Here is a 17626-nt window from a genome sequence, read left to right as displayed (position 1 = left end):
CCTTGTTGGCGCCGCGAACCCTGTTTTGCAGAACTTTTTCTAAACTTTGAAATGATGTATCTTTTGAACCGTAACTTCTTTTTAAGTGCCGTTTGGACCTACGTGAAGCCCTAATTGATGTCTTCCTATTGAATATGCTTAGTATAACCTTGAAAACTCTTGGAATCTTTCTTGAATTGGATTTTGTTGACATTGGATATCCGGAATTGATTATGTCGTTTAAGATGATCATGTCGTTTACGTAGATTATGTTGTTCGAGTCGATTATGTCGTTAAGTGTGATTGTGAATGTGCATGATTGAGTCACATTCATTGCATTGTTTGAGACGGCCCTAGTGGCAAATGTTTGAGACGACCCTGGTGGCGAATGTTTGAGACGGCCCAATGGCAATTGTTTGAGACGGGAGTTTGACCCCAATGGTACCACATGCATTTGCATTGTTCGAGTTGCATAAGTAAAGTCGTATGATGAGTCGTATTTGAATATTTGTGTGTGCATAACATGAATGTTATCTCTTGTCGATTTGATGGTTGTTTCGTTGAACATATGTGATAATCGACTAGGTATCCCTTAATTGAGATTGATATTATTGTTGTGAATGATGTGAATAGTAGTAAGTGATATATGTTGAGAAGTGGTGACTGATGAATGATTATTTCTCCTCTTTGAATATTATCATACACTTCTTTATAATGAATGATATCTCACCCCTCTGTTTGAATGTTGCCCTCCGTTGGTAACGTGCAGGTAATGATGCGGAGTAGTCGTGTACCTATAGCTCGAGTCGGTGTGTGTCAATGCTCTGATACGTAGCACTCGGGGAACATTGGATTACTTGTTTAAGTTTTGTTTCTTGTGTTTATCCTTGTTAAACTTTGTCCTTATGTTAAGCTAAGACTTGTTAGATGTACCGTGCCGTGTTTGGCCATGATATTATGAGTTGTACTATTGTTGACATATGATTTTCCGCTGCGATGCAAATACTTGATTGGCTGACAATGATTAATGATTTCGATATTGTTCTCCTACATGTGTGTTATGTATCTAAGTAACTGAGAATGATATACGTATGTGATTTTGTTGTTTAAAAATGTGACACTCCGAATCGTTATGTTCTATTTGCTTGAAATTTTGTACTCTGATATTCCTGTTGATTGCGGGGTAGATTTGGGGTGTTACAGCAGGTACTGAACCAATCAACTATAATGAGGCTTTAAAGAATAAACAGTGGAAGTCATCTATGTTCAAAGAGTTACAAGCGATTAAAAGAAATAACACGTGGGAGTTAGTCGAATTTCCAACATACACAAAAGCTATCGAGGTGAAGTGGGATTTTAAGTTGAAGAACAATTTTGTTGGGTCGATAGTAAGATATAAGGAAAGATTAGTAGCTCGAGGATTTTTTTAGAGAACATGACTTGACTACTCTGAAGTATATGTACCATTCGTAAGATTGGAGACTGTCAGACTAGTGGTAGCCTTGACATGCAAGCAAGGATGGTCGACATTTCACTTAGATGTGAAATCATAATTTTTGAATGGTTCTTTAGATGAAGAGGTATATGTCACACAACCTCATGGTTTTGTGATACTGGAGGAAGTAAGGAAAGTATACAAGTTGTACAAAGCGCTTTATGGTTTCAAACAGACACCTAGGGCATGGAACAAGAAAATTGACTCATACTTAGTCGAATTGGGATTCATCAAATGCAAGTCTAAGTAAGGTGTCTATGTTCAGGTTGTGGCACAAGATATCCTAATCAGCTTCTTTTTATCGATGACTTCCTGGTAAATGGAAATAGCGTGGAGAATTTTTTGAAGTTCAAAGTGTAACACTCGTATAATTTTAATATTAATTTAATTGGAATATTGAATTAATAGTTAGAATTATTAAGGATTTTGTGAAAATAATGGATAAATAATGGTTTGTGGCATTTGGGCCATGTGAGGAAATAGTAAAAGAAGGGGGGTGATTTAATAAACCTTTTTCTAATTTTATTATTATTTTCATAAAACAATTGGAACTTGGGAAACAAAGAAAGAACGTGAAAGAACAGAAGTTTTGGGAACGAGGAACGTGAAGGAGAACTGTAGAGGGAGAGACCAAGAACCAAGACTCTTATCTGAGGTAAGGGGAGACTCTCCGTTTAATCTTTATTATCGTATTATGGATGATAGTATGGATTAGGAGTATTGTTTGGATCAATGGATTCCATATTTCTTTGTTTGTGTTCATCGTTTAGATTGGATCTGTGCTGTTAAATCCCTAATAATTGAATAGATTTAGGGTATGATGCATGAAATTGATTATAGAATCATATACTGTGATTGTTGGGTGAATTCTTGTGCTGTTAGAATGTGAATTTTCTGGTTTTTAGACCCAAATCGCAGACTGTGCAGGTGAAATCGCGAGGAAGACGAATGGGTAAGTTGCAGATTCTGAGAACTGCTGCCCAAATGCGTATGATACGCGTATGGAGGGGATGATACGCGTATGATACGCTCCCCATGTGTGCATCAGGTTGCACCCTCTGCTCATACGCGTATGGTACGCGTATGGTGTCTGACAAAATACGCGTATGGCATGTTGGTACGCGTGTGCAGGTGTTTTGTGTGGAATCTTGGCTCTGGTCATACGCGTATGATACGCGTATGGTGTATATGTTTTGTCTGGAAATGTGGATCTGCCCATACGCGTATGGTACGCGTATGGTTTGTGTGTTGTGGAAATTTACCTCTGCTGGTACGCGTATGGCCAGCGTGACTTGCAGATTTTTAGTGCTTTGTGATTTTTGAAGGTTAATGGCGTGTAACTTTCGAACTGGCATATCTGTATGATTTATTATTGTATGATTATTTGAATGATGCAATTGTATATATATATATATATATATATATATATATATATATATATATATATATATATATATATATATATATATGAACATACTTGTTAATGATGACGATGATGAATGATGACGTATGAGGCTACTCATTGTGTGATGATGATGATAGTATGTTATATATATATGTGTTTGCATGCATTCATAGTCATTTGATGAGGGCTGTATCCTAATGATGAGAGGATGCAGTGAAGGGCAGGATTCCCATTGTGTGGAATCTGTGCTGGCAGGGCCGTATCTGGATGATGATAGATCGGTCGGTGGATTTTCCACTGGTGATGTTGGTATCACATGCATAGTGTCAGTTTCATACATGTGCATGATTATTCTATAACATGATTATATATGTTATGTGATGACTGTCTGTTTATCTGTGGATGTGTATTGATGATTGTCTGAATATGAAACAATTGGGTGAATGATATAACTATGATATGTTATTATTTATGATGCAATAACATTGGTTAACTGTGATGAGACTCACCCTTACTTGTTGTCATTTCAGATTGAGGATAGCGGCGCGACTTGGTGAGGATTAGCTCATAAGTCGGATTTTAGCTATAGTGTCGGTGTCATGCTCTGATAGATGTAACACTGGGAACGCATTGTTTTGGAGTTTTAATTATAACTCTTTTGTTTGTGCTGTTTGAGTTTGATACATTAATGATGAATGTTGACTCGATGAATTAATTCCGCTGTGTAAAAAATGATTTTGATTAATGAGTTATAATTTCAAGTGTTTTAGTGAATGCATGACATGTACCGACGTGTGTTTCTTTATTTATGAATTGTGACGCCTCCATTCATGTTACTCTGATTAAATAATTGTTTAATTTCTGCGGGTTATTAGAGGGGTGTTACAATAGTGGTATCAGAGCATAGTCGGTCGTTGTGACCAGAGTCTTAGTGTCAGTCTTTCTTGTGTATGCGACTAAATACGAGTTATTTGTCGATACTTTCGTTCTGAATGATTGTTTGTGGTTAAGCAGAACAATGGCTGGGAGAGGAGGAAGAAATGATGATGCTATCGCTGAGGCTCTGGGCATGATTACTGGTGTGCTTGGAGGAAATGCTGTAGGAGCAGGGATTGGTGCTGAAAGGCAATTGGGGAATTTTCAGAGGAACAATCCTCCATTGTTCAAAGGCACGCATGATCTTGAAGGTGCTCAGAAGTGGCTGAAAGAGATCGAGAGAATTTTCAGAGTCATCGATTGTGCTGAGAACCTCAAGGTGAGGTATGGCACACACATGCTGTATGAGGAAGCTGATGACTGGTGGTTGGCAACCAGAGCTGAACTTGATACTGATGGTATAGAAATTACTTGGGCTATATTCAAGAGGGAATTTCTAAGAAGGTATTTTCCTGAGGATGTCAGGGGCAGAAAAGAGATCAAATTTCTGGAGCTGGTCCAAGGTAATATGACGGTACCAGAGTATGCTGCAAAGTTTGTGGAACTGGCAAAGTACTATGTGCATTACAATGATGAAGCCAGTGAATTCTCAAAATGTGTCAAATTTGAGAATGGCCTTCGTGATGAGATCAAGCAAGGCATTAGGTACCCGAGGATTCGGAGGTTTCTTGACTTAGTGGATTATAGCAGGATTTTTGAGGAGGATAACATCAAGCTGAAGTCATCTCACTCTCGCGAGTTGGTTGACAGGAAGGGTAAGAAGCCTATGGATAGAGGTAAGCCATATGGTAGAGGTAAGTCAGCTGATTGGAAAAAACCCAGTGGGGGAGATTCCAGTGCTCGTATCAGATGCTATAATTGTGGTGAGATGGGACATCGTAGGAACGAGTGCAAGCTTGATCAGAAGAAGTGTTACAAATGTGACCAAGTGGGCCACATTGCTGCTGATTGTAAGAAGAGGGTTGTGACTTGCTACAACTGTGGTGAAGAGGGTCACATTAGTCCGAATTCTCCTAAGCCAAAGAATAACCAAGCGGGAGGAAAGGTTTTTGCTTTGACGGGGTCAGAGACTACTCCAGAAGACAGATTGATTAAAGGTATGTGTTTCATTCATGGCATACCTTTAGTTGTGATTATTGATACTGGAGCAACTCATTCTTTTATTTCTTTAGATTGTGCTACGAGGTTGAATCTAGAGATATCTGACATAAATGGAAGTATGGTTATTGACACTCCTGCGTCGGGTTCAATAACTACTTCGTCTGCATGCTTGAATTGTCAGGTTGACATTTTTGGTAGAGAATTCGGGATGGACTTAGTGTGCCTTCCGTTGAAACAACTCGATGTAATCCTAGGAATGAACTCGTTGGAATTCAACCGTGTTCATATCAACTGCTTTGCGAAGATGGTAATTTTTCCTGAAGAGGTTAGTACTGATGATCTGGAAATGACAGCTAGACAGGTGAATGAGGCTATCGGAGATGGTGCAACAGTGTTCATGTTGTTCGCATTGATGAATGTGAAAGAAAAAGTGGCAAGTGGCGAGTTACCTGTGGTATGTGAATTTCCAGAAGTTTTTCCAGAAGATGTGAATGAATTACCACCGGAAAGAGAAGTGGAGTTTTCTATTGATTTGGTTCCGGGAACTAGTTCAGTGTCGATGGCACCGTATCGTATGTCGCCGTCTAAATTGGCTGAACTGAAGAAGCAGTCAGAAGAATTGCTTGAGAAGAAATTTATTCATCCTAGTGTTTCGCCGTGGGGTGCGCCTGTGTTGCTGGCAAAGAAGAAAGAGGGTTCAATGAGGCTGTCTATAGATTACAGACAATTGAACAAGGTTACTATCAAGAATCGGTATCCATTACCGAGGATTGATGATTTGATGGATCAGTTGGTTGGAGCGCATGTGTTTAGCAAAATTGATCGGAGGTTTGGGTATCATCAGATTCGTGTGAAAGATGACGACATTCAGAAGACTGCTTTTAGAACAAGGTATGGACATTACGAGTATTCTATAATGCCGTTTGGAGTTACTAATGCACCTGGTGTCTTTATGGAATATATGAACAGGATCTTTCTTCCTTATCTCGACAAGTTTGTAGTGGTATTTATAGATGATATCCTGATATATTCTAAGAGTGAGGAAGAACATGCAGAACATCTTAGAACTGTGTTAGAGCTGTTGAAAGAGAAGCAAATTTTTGCCAAACTGTCGAAGTGTGAATTTTGGTTAGAAGAGGTCAGTTTTCTTGGACATGTGATTTCTAAGAATGGTATTGTTGTTGATCCTACAAAGATAGAAGCAGTATCCAGTGGGAAGCTCTGAAGTCAGTGTCAGAGATTCGTAGTTTTCTTGGTCTTGCAGGTTACTACAGAAAGTTCATTGGAGGATTTTCAAAATTAGCATTGCCATTAACTAAATTGACCAGGAAGGGTCAAGCTTTTATTCGGGATGCAAAGTGTGAAGAAGGATTCCAAGAGCTGAAGAGGAGGTTGACTAGTGCTCCTATCTTGATTTTGCCGAATCCGACAGAATCGTTTGTGGTCTATTGTGATGCATCGCTGATGGGTTTAGGTGGTGTATTGATGCAAAATCAACAAGTGGTCGCTTATGCGTCGAGACAACTCAAAGTACATGAAAGGAATTATCCGACTCATGATTTGGAGTTGGCAGCTGTGGTTTTCATTTTGAAGCTGTGGCGACATTATTTGTATGGTTCGAGGTTTGAGGTGTTCAGTGATCATAAGAGTCTGAAGTATCTATTTGATCAGAAAGAGTTGAATATGAGGCAGAGAAGGTGGTTAGAATTTCTGAAAGATTATGATTTTGGTTTGAATTACCATCCGGGTAAAGCAAACGTAGTTGCTGATGCATTGAGTAGGAAAACATTGCATATGTCTATGCTAATGGTAAAGGAATTGGATTTGATTGAACAATTCAGAGACTTGAGTTTAGTGTGTGAAGGTACTCCTACTAGTGTCAAATTGGGTATGCTGAAGCTGACTAGTGGTATTCTTGAAGAGATCAAAGAAGGTCAGAAAGCCGATGTTGAATTGATTGATAAGTTAACCTTGATCAACCAAGGCAAGAATGGTGAATTCAGAGTTGACGAGAACGGTGTACTGAGGTTTGGTGACCGGGTTTGTGTTCCTGATATTGCTGAACTTCGAAAACGTATTTTAGAAGAAGGACACCGTAGTGGGTTGAGTATTCATCCTGGCGCTACCAAGATGTACCATGATTTGAAAAAGTTGTTTTGGTGGCCGGGAATGAAGAAAGAAATTGTTGAGTTTGTGTATTCTTGTTTGATGTGCCAGAAGTCAAAAATTGAGCATCAGAAACCATCAGGGTTTATGCAACCGATGTTTATTCCTGAGTGGAAATGGGATAGCATATCAATGGATTTTGTCTCGGGTTTGCCGAGAACTGTCAGAAATTGTGAAGCTATCTGGGTCGTGGTGGACAGGTTGACGAAGTCTTCACATTTCATACCGGTGAGAATGGATTATCCGATGGAGAAACTGGCTCAGTTGTATATTGAGAAGATAGTTAGTCTACATGGTATTCCTTCAAGTACCTTGTCAGACAAAGATCCGAGGTTTAGGTCTAAGTTCTGGGAAGGTTTGCAGAAATCTTTGGATACTAAGCTGAGATTGAGTTCTGCTTATCATCCGCAGACTGATGGACAGACTAAGAGGACGATTCAGTCGTTAGAAGATCTGTTGAGGGCTTGTGTGTTGGAAAAAGGAGGTACTTGGGATAGTTATCTGCCTTTGATTGAGTTTACCTACAACAACAGTTATCATTCGAGTATTGGTATGGCTCCGTTTGAGGCTTTGTATGGTATGAGGTGTAGGACGACGTTGTGTTGGTACGAATCTGGTGAGAGTGCGGTGATTGGTCCGGAAATTGCACAACAGACTACAGAGAAGATTAAGATGATTCAAGAGAAGATGAAAGCTTCTCAGAGTCGTCAGAAGAGTTATCATGACAAGAGGAGAAAAACACTTGAGTTTCAAGAGGGAGATCATGTGTTTATGAGAGTTACTCCTATGACAAGAATTGGTCGAGCATTGAAGTCAAAGAAGTTGACTCCGCGTTTTATTGGACCATTCCAAATTTCTGAAAGAGTGGGAGAGGTGGCTTATCGTATCGCTCTACCGTCGATGCTTGCAAACTTGCATGATGTATTTCATGTGTCTCAGTTGAGGAAATACATTTCGGCTCCGTCCCATGTGATCGAAGTAGATGATGTGCAGGTGAAAGACAACATGACAGTTGAGACTTTACCTGTGAGGATTGAAGACCGAAGACTGAAGCAATTGCGTGGCAAGGAAATAGCTTTGGTCAGAGTGGCTTGGGGAGGACCTGCTGAAGGAAACGTTACCTGGGAGCTAGAGAGTCAGATGAAGGACTCTTACCTAGAACTCTTTACCTGAGGTATGTTTTCGAGGACGAAAACTCTTTTAGTGGGGGAGAGTTGTAACACCCGTATAATTTTAATATTAATTTAATTGGAATATTGAATTAATAGTTAGAATTATTAAGGATTTTGTGAAAATAATGGATAAATAATGGTTTATGGCATTTAGGCCATGTGAGGAAATAGTAAAAGAAAGGGGGTGATTTAATAAACCTTTTTCTAATTTTATTATTATTTTCATAAAACAATTGGGACTTGGGAAACAAAGAAAGAACGTGAAAGAACAGAAGTTTTGGGAACGAGGAACGTGAAGGAGAACTGTAGAGGGAGAGACCAAGAACCAAGACTCTTATCTGAGGTAAGGGGAGACTCTCCGTTTAATCTTTATTATCGTATTATGGATGATAGTATGGATTAGGAGTATTGTTTGGATCAATGGATTCCATATTTCTTTGTTTGTGTTCATCGTTTAGATTGGATCTGTGCTGTTAAATCCCTAATAATTGAATAGATTTAGGGTATGATGCATGAATTTGATTATAGAATCATATACTGTGATTGTTGGGTGAATTCTTGTGCTGTTAGAATGTGAATTTTCTGGTTTTTAGATCCAAATCGCAGACTGTGCAGGTGAAATCGCGAGGAAGACGAATGGGTAAGTTGCTGATTCTGAGAAATGCTGCCCATATGCGTATGATACACGTACGGTACGCGTATGGAGGGGATGATACGCGTATGATACGCTCCCCATGTGTGCATCAGGTTGCACCCTCTGCTCATACGCGTATGGTGTTTGACAGAATACGCGTATGGCATGTTGGTACGCGTGTGCAGGTGTTTTGTGTGGAATCTTGGCTCTGGTCATACGCGTATGATACGCGTATGGTGTGTATGTTTTGTCTAGAAATGTGGTTCTGCCCATACGCGTATGGTACGCGTATGGTGTGTGTGTTGTGGAAATTTACCTCTGTTGGTACGCGTATGGTACGCGTATGGCCAGCGTGACTTGCAGATTTTTACTGCTTTGTGATTTTTGAAGGTTAATGGCGTGTAACTTTCGAACTGGCATATCTGTATGATTTATTATTGTATGATTATTTGAATGATGCAATCGTATATATATATATATATATATGAACATACTTGTTAATGATGACGATGACGAATGATGACGTATGAGTATAGATGAGGCTACTCATTGTGTGATGATGATGATAGTATGTTATATATATGTGTTTGCATGCGTTCATAGTCATTTGATGATGACGATGCATGCAGTGAAGGGCAGGATTCCCATTGTGTGGAATCTGTGCTGGCAGGGCTGTATCTGGATGATGATAGATCGGTCGGTGGATTTTCCACTGGTGATGTTGGTACCACATGCATAGGGTCAGTTTCATACATGTGCATGATTATTCTATAACATGATTATATATGTTATGTGATGACTGTCTGTTTATCTGTGGATGTGTATTGATGATTGTCTGAATATGAAACAATTGGGTGAATGATATAACTATGATATGTTATTATTTATGATGCAATAACATTGGTTAACTGTGATGAGACTCACCCTTACTTGTTGTCATTTCAGATTGAGGATAGCGGCGCGACTTGGTGAGGATTAGCTCATAAGTCGGATTTTAGCTATAGTGTCGGTGTCATGCTCTGATAGATGTAACACTAGGAATGCGTTGTTTTGGAGTTTTAATTATAACTCTTTTGTTTGTGCTGTTTGAGTTTGATACATTAATGATGAATGTTGACTCGATGAATTAATTCCGCTGTGTAAAACATGATTTTGATTAATGAGTTATAATTTCAGGTGTTTTAGTGAATGCATGACATGTACCGACGTGTGTTTCTTTATTTATGAATTGTGACGCCTCCATTCATGTTACTCTGATTAAATAATTGTTTAATTGCCGCGGGTATTAGAGGGGTGTTACACAAAGAGCTTATGATGAGGGAATTTGAAATGTCAGATCTAGGAAAATTACCAAGAAAGAAATGGTGTTGCATCAAAGTAAGTACGTTAAAGAGATACTCAAGAGATTCGGGATGATTTGAATCATGCATCTTTGTCAGTCAAACCAAATTTGAAATTGAGAAGCATGGAGAGGAGGACAAAGTCGATGTAACTTTGTTCAAACAAATTGTTGGATCTCTGAGATATGTTTGCAACAATCGACCTAATATAGGTTTCTAGTTAGATTGGTGAGAAAATACATGAGTGAACCTAGGATGTTACACATGAACGCTGCAAGAAGAATCCTAAGATACTTAAAAGGATAAATAAACTGTAGAATTTTGTTTCCACATGATTCATAAAGCAAAGAAGCTACGATTACTTGTTATCTAGATGCTGATTTGTATGGAGATAAGGAAGATCGAAGAAGCACAATTGGTTATTTCTTTCAAGTATTTGGTGCCCTAATCTCACGGTGCTCAAGAAAGAAACATGTGGTGGCATTATCATCGTGTAAGGCTGAATTTATAATAGGATCCTATGTTACGTGTCAAGCAATTTGGATCAGATCTATGCTGGAAGAAATGAAGGCCGAAGTGAAGAATCCTCTAGTTCTGCAGATCGAATACAAGTCATCCATAAATCTTGCAAAGAATTCAGTTCTGCATGGAAGGAACAAGCACATCGAAGCTAGATTTTACTTCTTAAGAGAAAAGGTAAATCGAGGAGAACTTAAAGTGAGACATTTCTCAAATAAAACATACTTGACCGATATTTTCACCAAATGATTGAAGATTGACAAATTCCTACTTTTGAGAAAGAAATTAGGAATAGTTCATATAGACAATGATTAGTTTGTTCGACAACTTGGTTTATAGGGGATATTTTGTGATATAATCCAAGTTAGTTACTTGGCTAGAAAGTTAAGTAGCCCAAGTTAGTTAGGGTTAGGGTTTATTATTTAGTTACTTAGTATACAAGTCACTTAGTTGTATATAAATACATATTATAATTTAGTTTCTATTATCACCTTTAATAATGACAATCCTTATTCTTCATTCTCTCTCGTTCTCTCCTCACTAAAAGTGTCTCACTCACTAACAAGCCTACTAAATGTTTCAAAAATTTTGATGCACCCTACATTTATAACAATTATTTTAAAAATATAGTATAAAACATAAGACTTCCCAAAAAGATTATGGTTTTATACCGAACATTTAAAAAATATGGATATTGCGAAATTATCAAACATCAACAATAAATTTGAATGATTAAAAACAACTATTAAATACAAACAAATAATAGATTTGACAAATTAGTTACTTCTTCATTAGTCTCAATCATGATATTTTGATCTCATGAAACATCCTTATATGAATTAGGCTTGAATAGATAGCAATAATACATTTGATTTGAGAAACGTCTATCTCGATAGACCCTAAATAGTAATATTGACCAAATATTGAGAACATGATTCTAGGGATGACAAATAGACATACCCACCTTGTTTAGGCATGTCCCGCAAAATCTCGCAAAAAATAGGACAGGACGCGATGAACATAGTTAAGCATACTGACCTAAAATCATATCGCGACCAATAAAATAGGCATACCCAACGTTTTTCCACCCATACATGATTCTCACACCATCTTCATTTTATAGTTACGTGTTGATGAAATGAACAAGTCCATATCTATCGATTGACGCATGATGATACTGAATACTTACCACACTTATTATGTCATAATGGTTGAGATGAAAATTCCTTTAGACTAGATGGTGTTTTAAATCATCTAGTGTAATATCAACATTGAACCTAGAAATAAGGTATCTTATTTTAAAAAAAAATCTTTTGTAAAAAATCAATTTTCGTAAAATAAATATCCTTTTAAGACTGAAACAAACAAAACTTATAACATACTACATAAACTATCTATACAAACTTACCTTAGAAACAAGATTGGATTCTTCATGCCATTATGTACTTTAATTTGTACTGTTATCTTATTAGAATCAAGCTATCTAGTATGATATATGTATCATATCTTGCTGGGTTTTATTATAAGAAAAATTCCTTGTGTACAAATTAAGCAATTTCAAAGAAGAAAAGTGAGTTGCACAAACGAGATTCTAGATATGAGAAAGTTGCAATACATTGGTTGGGCTCAAATGCAAAGACATTTCAATGGCTAAACTTTATTGGGCTTAATTAGCATCATTTGTGGATTAAGGTTTTGTATTTATCTTTTCAAAAACTATCATTTCATGAGACAAAAAAGTTGTTTGAATATATTTAGTTTGATATCTTGTGAATGGTGATGTGCAACTATGCTTTACCATCCATTTTATTATTATTCAGCTTGGTCAAATTATAGTGGAGTGTCAATATTCATATTCATTTGGAATCCAGATATATCTTCACATAAAAAACTTAAGGTCCACAAACCGATTATGCAATAGCAATCTACTAGTAAAGTAGGAGCATGTTTTTTATGACATGATTGAACATAAGATGCAACTTGTAGACACAACAAATTCACTGCGTTGGTTTGCATGCCAAACCTTTTTCTTTGTTTTGCATCAATATGTTAGAATATAATCTAGGGCAAACAAAAAAATATACTAACAAAGTTTGATTATATATATATATATATATATATATATATATATATATATATATATATATATATATATATATAAATTAATTTATAATTAAAATTTAATAAATACAAATTGTCACAAATATTATATCAGGAATTACTTGGCACTAAGGTATAATAATAAACTAGCCTTCAGCTATTCTGTTGAAGGTAGAATCGAAAGGGGCGATGATTATAATGAGAGAGGCCTTTGGTAGAAAATACCCAATTTCATCTCAAAATAAAAAAAAAAGGAATAATAATTAACTAAGTTTGTTTCTTAATAAAGTTTGAATTGTTATTGTAAAAAAATAATAATTGAAAATCTGAGGCCACTACATACCAAATCACTTACACTAATCTTTCAAAAATAAAGCTCAACGGCTGAGTTACAAGCAAGAAGTTGTATGATAGTTTCACGTTGAGATACAACTTCAATCTTAGACAGATCAACAATACCGCCACTCGATATCACATGACCAAGAAAACTCACTTCCTTCAACCAAAACTCACACTTAGAAAGCTTAGTATACAACTCAAGTCTCCGAACTATTCAAGAAGTCCCAATTCTTTCGTAGTCACTCCTCCATTAGGTTCACGAGAAATGGTGAACAACAATCCTCTCGATATAATATTGAACACTTTACACACCATCAAGCTTGCAAAACAAGTCTATCCCGTCCAACATGATCACATCTACTATCAACAAGAGATTAAGGATAATCAGTTCCTCAATTTGTCAATTGGTAGTTGACAATCATGATGGGGCATAAACCATCGTTACTAAGATCTAATAGCGTCCCTTTAAAACTTGTACTCAAAGTCACCTAGAGCACCATAGTTTGATAATCTCATTCCAATTGCAATCTCGGTAATACCATTCCTACATCCGGTTGGTGATAGAAACTCTCCAAGTTCTCCCTGACACATGTCGATACCTAGCCATTATAAACATGATTCCAACAACAAAACTTACAGAAACTCGTCACTCTATCTCCACTCAAGACGTCAACATCACACACAATGGTAACTCAACACTAACAAATTCACGATCAGCATACAGTGATGAAAACATCGCCATCATCTGAGTTTCATCTTTTAAGAGTTATCCTACTTGCTTAGTAGATATCCTCATAAAAACATCAGGAATTGTACACCACTTGTATATCACTATCCCTCACATTGCTCTATACCCTCTGAGAAGCAACCATTAACAATACCTGATCGTTATTCCTCAGAGACGTATCCACTTGACCAACAAACAGGAACCTTAAATCCTTACTATCTTCAGGCATGAGAATCTGCACCGACTCGTCAAAATAATTCGTGTTCACTTGGTCTAACTTCAAACAGCTCGCCCCAAGGATAACATCATGTTAATCTAACATCCCGCGCTAACGACAAGTTCCAATCATCCTCGGGAAAACATCAGGACTCACGCACATCACTAGCCATATAACACTGCCCTCCACTCCTAAAGATGTGAATAACACGAGCACTTGATCATTCCCTCACAAGGACACTTTGACCTGACCGTTAGCAAAAATATTGAATTTGTACTTCCTTCGAAATCAGACAACAACGCAACCTTACTAACATTTACACTCATGTAAATCAGGACACACTGCACCAACTGTTCACACCCGAACCATCACAAAGAAGCACAAGCTTCTCCCCCACTTACTTTAATCTCCTTCGTGCCAACAAGTGATTAGAAAAGAAAGAAAACAGGACAGTGTTTCACACACATGTCACGTACTAAAAAAAAACACATCGACAGTATTCAACTGTCATTCCATACTGACTCAACAACTTGGCCGGGCGGACCAATCTTCTCTAATACCATTAATATAACACTCTTCAAAACCCCGCGGAAAATATAACATAATTCAGAGTAAGATATCATGCATATTAATTCAAGGGTGTCACACATAATTCAAAAACCATAATCACATGTGATGCTCAATAACACTTTAAATATAATTCATGTTTCCATAACTCCAACACATGCACTTACGCAACGAATTCATATTCAATCAAACAAAACACATTATTGTCTCATAATAATTTAACTTCATTAAAAACTTAGACATAATGGCCAAACATCACATAATTTTATTAAAATAACACAATAGAAAGGAATACAAGGTATCCTTCAAAACATGAATCAACAATGTTCCCCAGTGTTACATAATTAGAAAACGACTCAAAGCCCAAAAATACTAAACGAATAAATAAAGGAATAGCTCCACCACTAATCCTTGCAAGCAAAGCACCTCAACTTCTTGGTACCTCAACAATGTCGTACAAAACATCATTCTAACAAAAAGGGTGAGAATTCATATCATTATGAAAATATACAATAATAAGTAATGCATAACAAAGATTCACCAATTGAATTCATCACACTTCACATATTCATGTATTCAACACATTCTAATACATTTCATATATTCACATATACAACATTACTCCACAATTCAAGAAACCAAAGATAATCATTCACAATTAACACAAATGTAACAATTAAATCAATTATCACATATTACACATCAAAACATAACATTCACATCGACACATGTGACTCTAATGAAACTCAATGCAATATGCATGTGGTGCCAATCGTGAACACCAAATTCACCTCGTTCCAGATCCCGGCCATAGGATCAGAACCACCAAATATGAATATATAGTTCACCGGTCTAGATCCCCACCATAGGACCAGAACTACCAATCGAACATCAGCCTCCCATGAATGCATGTGCAAAACAACCGATATATGCAATTAAGACCATCACAAAAACTTAATCATATAAGCATGTATCTCACCAATTCATCACATATGAATTCACCACAAATTTGCACAAACATACACAATTCCATGTTATTTAATACACATGAAAACATCTCCACAACACATCACCATATCAACACATCATCAATAACAAGTAGCAAAGCATAGCTCAATAATGTTATTCTCAAGTAATCACATTTCATAACATACATACATGGAAATTCAAGTATCATGTATTCTTAAAGATTTTATTCAAAACCAAACCAAACGATTCCAAAAAATTATGGAAAATTTACTATAATTCATGATAAATTATAAGCATCCAAGATACAGTCCCATTTTACAAAATATAAAATTTTGATTTGCAAACCTTGCTAAGCGAATGTGTGAAAAACCAAAAAATTCTATCTTCGGACAGCATTCTGTCCAACACGAATTTCTCACCAAAAACCATCCAAAACAACAATTTAATCATAGATATAAAGTATTATAACATGTACATAAAATATAGAATCGTTTAGCATCATTTAAACAAGATTTCATGACATTGATTTCTTCACCTCATTTCAAACCCTAACATTTAAAACTATGAAAATGATGAACAATTCACAATCTTCATGAAATAGAAACATTCTAACATACATACATCATATAACAACAAGTATTAACATCAAAACATGCTTCAATCACCAATTTCATGGAATCTCAACCAAAACCTAACATGTTAAAACTAGATTCAACAAAATTTTCCAATCCAAACATATTTCTAACCATTACATATCATTATACAATCCCATAAATCAAGAAAACCCACCTTTACCTTAAGTTTTCTCCTTCTAGGTTTCCTTCTTCCTTTCTCTTCTCTTATCCTCTTTTCCTTTTTCCTCTTTTCTTACTATCTTTCTCTTTCTCTTAGTTCTTGTTAACCCTTACTAACTTCTATCTCACTAATGGGGCTTAACATATAACACCTTCATATTTCTCATACTAACTCAACATAGGCCCAATTAGCTTATATTCTCATTTTCACACTTACTAACCCAAAACACATATATCACAATTATATCACAAAACACATATTTAACCAATTATCATACAACATAATAATTAATAAAATAAACAAATAACAAAATAATTAATAAAATAATAAATACTAAAAATGGGATGTTACAGCGTGCAAGGCAGCCTACCGCACAGGTCTTCAAGTTTCTTAAGGTTAAACTATAGGTAAATAGGGCCTCATAAAATATTTGTCGGGTTAAATCGTGATTAAGTAGGGCCTTTATTTATTTTTTTCATAGGTAATTGTGACTAATCTACACAGGGCCTCCAAAAACTTGAGACGGCTCTGTTGAAAATCATTCTCATTCAAATGGTTGAATATAAAGGGTCAAGGATACAATGAAATGCAGCAAGCAGTTTTTGGTTGATCTCTTAAGTATGGAATAGGAATTTAGACACACACCTGGAACATGGTGTTAAACGCCTCACATTTACTCATATTGCCCACCCGCCTCACACACCATGTTGGGCGCCTTGTAAGTGAGGCAAAAGAATAATTAGTGAAATATCTAGTTTTTAAAAGCAAACTTCCATAAATCTCCACATTTCTTTTAAAACGGTGGTGATGTCAATTCATTCATTAAATATTTTACTGCTCTGTACAAGCTTGATTCACTCTTCAACAAAATTGATCAAGTTCAAGCAATGTTGGAACTTTGAGTTAGGTAATGAATTGGTGATCATATTTTCCATATTTTATTTTGAAGCAACCTTCTCAACCCAATCTCCTTCAATTCACTCATATCTTAAATGAATTACAAACAAATGCTAATGTGCTCTGTTCTATCATGATACACTTGATGATTAGCCAAATAGATTGTACTTTGTCTATCACAGTGTATCTTCACATATTCTTGAGCATTTCGCAACTCCCCCAATCATACCTCTTAACCAAATGAGTTTTGATGGTTTTTGCATCATGC

The sequence above is a fragment of the Vicia villosa genome, unplaced genomic scaffold (genome assembly GCF_029867415.1).
Source record: "Vicia villosa cultivar HV-30 ecotype Madison, WI unplaced genomic scaffold, Vvil1.0 ctg.001881F_1_1, whole genome shotgun sequence".
Lineage (NCBI taxonomy): Eukaryota > Viridiplantae > Streptophyta > Magnoliopsida > Fabales > Fabaceae > Vicia > Vicia villosa.
This window is presented reverse-complemented; position numbering follows the sequence as displayed.